Source organism: Taeniopygia guttata, chromosome 12 (assembly GCF_048771995.1).
Source record: "Taeniopygia guttata chromosome 12, bTaeGut7.mat, whole genome shotgun sequence".
NCBI lineage: Eukaryota > Metazoa > Chordata > Aves > Passeriformes > Estrildidae > Taeniopygia > Taeniopygia guttata.
Window position 1 is genome coordinate 8,918,837 of NC_133037.1, and position 2,493 is coordinate 8,921,329.

Consider the following 2,493-nt stretch of genomic DNA (forward strand, 5'->3'; position numbering starts at 1 on the left):
GAATGTAAGCTCCATACTGGTGGTGTCTGTGGGTGGTGTTTAGGGGTGCATTGCGAGATCAAGGGAGGTGACACTTGAATTACCCAGTGCTATGGGCTCACCTGAGCCTTGCTGCTCTTGGCTCCACACAGAATCTCACACCCAAAGCAGAAAGCAGGTCAGGGATTTGTTCCTTTATTGGTACATTAGAAAGATCTCACAAGTCTGGGTAAATATCAAGTACAGATGTCTGACCTTTCAGAAAAGACAGCCAGCTTGAGCCTCGGGCGGGCTGCTGTAGAGACAGGGGACTGGCTGTGCCATGTCCTGGGGGCATCACAGCATGGGAAAAGTTGGGAATTATTCATAAAGGAGCATTCAGAAGATATTTTCATGTTTCTGCTCCATTACCTCTGGTGCCTACCTGGCACAGTGACTGCAGGGTCTGTCCTGATGCACTGCTGGACCATTTACCTGTGATTTGGGAGGAACAACTTGGGATACCTAGGCTGGTGGTACCTCAGCTGGAAGCATTCCTGCATCTGCCTCTGGAGTTGCCATAGAAACCACAGTTGTGCCAGAGCCAGCATCAACAGTGAGCCCCAAATTACAGCTGGGAGGATGCGCTGGCAGCTGGGGAGGAGGTCAGTGGTTTGTGCTCTGGTTGGGGGCTGGACAGAGGGACACCTCCTCTGAGCACAATGTGCTCCAGCCTTCTGTGAGTATTTCACAGAACTCCCTAGCCTGTGCTCAAACCCTGGTGGCTTTGTCCTTCTCAGGGTCCTGGAAGGTGATAGACCCCTTGCTGCCGCTTTGGTACATCTCCCCACCCTGACAGCTCTTTCCAAAATCCACCAAGGCATGCAATAATTCAAATCCTGCTAAACCATTAGTCATGGGGGACCCTAAATCATGGAGCTGCATTGGAAACACAGGCCTGATTAATAAGCTTTTCCCACAGGAGCATTGCATGAGTGGGATAAATCAAGATGCTGAGTCACTGGCAAATTGACATCTCTATGTGCCAACTTCACAAGCTCCCTGCTGCTGATGGGGTGCCCAAGGCTACTTTTCCAAATTCAAGGCAGTAGCAGCTGCAAGAGCCAGAGGATGCTGGAGGGGGAAGCTGGAGCTCAGGAGCCTCTCAGTGTTGTGATGTTTCCAACAGTGAGGCTGATTATCCCTGCCCCACAGGTGTTTGCTCCTCTGTCAGCAGCACTTTGCCTTTCTTCACACACTCTCCTGGCACACTGACCCACCGGAGTGCCTTTTGGCTTGGATCCTGAGTGCAACAGGAATCTTTGACCTCTCATTAAGTGTGGAATTCTTATTCTTTTCTATATCTCTACTTTTGAGCACAAGACCAGAATCCCATTTGAATGAGAGGAGAAAAAGTTACTAGGACATCTCAGGAGTGGAGAGATGACAGTCCTGACCACTTTTGCAGACTGACATGTTGTCAACTGAGGATGTGAATTTCTAATGGAATGTGTTATGAAGTTAAAAATGTTGAGGGATGTACCAAGTATATTGCTGTCTATCTCCTGGAAGCTTCTGCTAATTTCTACTAAAGGAAAGACTACAAGGTATCTGGCTACCCTCCCTAATGCTAGAAGCACAGGCTGTTATTTCAGCTATAAGGAGAGCTATGAGCCAGCGTCTGGCAACATGGTTAATCTCCCCAGAGCGTGTTATGGACGGGGGAGATGGAAATGGAAGTAGCTGTCAGACCTATAATTAAAAAAATGTGTTTGCATATAGAAATTTCTTTCCGTTGTCAGGAGAGATGGAAATACAAAAATCTCATTTATCATATTCCACAAACTTGCTAGACGTTCATACCAGAAGGCTCCAGCCACATCAGAAATAGGAATAGCTCTTTCTAAGTACCTAAAATAACATGTTGAGCCTTATCGCCAGTGCGCACAGCACCAGCAATTCCTTTTCTAATGGCAGTGGAAGCACTGCAAATGGGTACAGGACTCTACAGTCTCTTCTGCAGGAAGATCTGGGCCAACTTTTCAATCATGAGCAATAAAATGCTGGAAAATCATTGTTTATGATGCAGGACCATATAGGGCCTGGATGCAGAGCAAGGCTCTTGGCAGCAGTGTCATGTACTCGTCTGTACAACAGAGCTGTAGGCAGCTCAGGAGCAGAACAAGGCTTTTATTTACTTAAAAATCACAATAAACATTAACATTTCTATTGGCTTGGCACTCTGGAGGAAGGTTTGCCTTCCAGCCCACGGCTGCCTTGGACAGCCCAGTCACTACCCCGTCCCTGAAGTAGGAACACAGTCCAAGCTGCAACTCCCTACTCTGGTCCTAGAAAATCAACCCGTCAGAGTCTTCTCATTGAGCTGGGAGGTATCAAGCTGCCTTGATTAATCCAAGCTATTTAAACCCACCTTAGTGCTGTAATGTCAAGTAAAGCTATGCAGTGAACTCACTTCAATAAGTTTTTTATGGGTAAAAGACCAGAATTTTATTTTTTTATCTAAAGTGAAAGCTT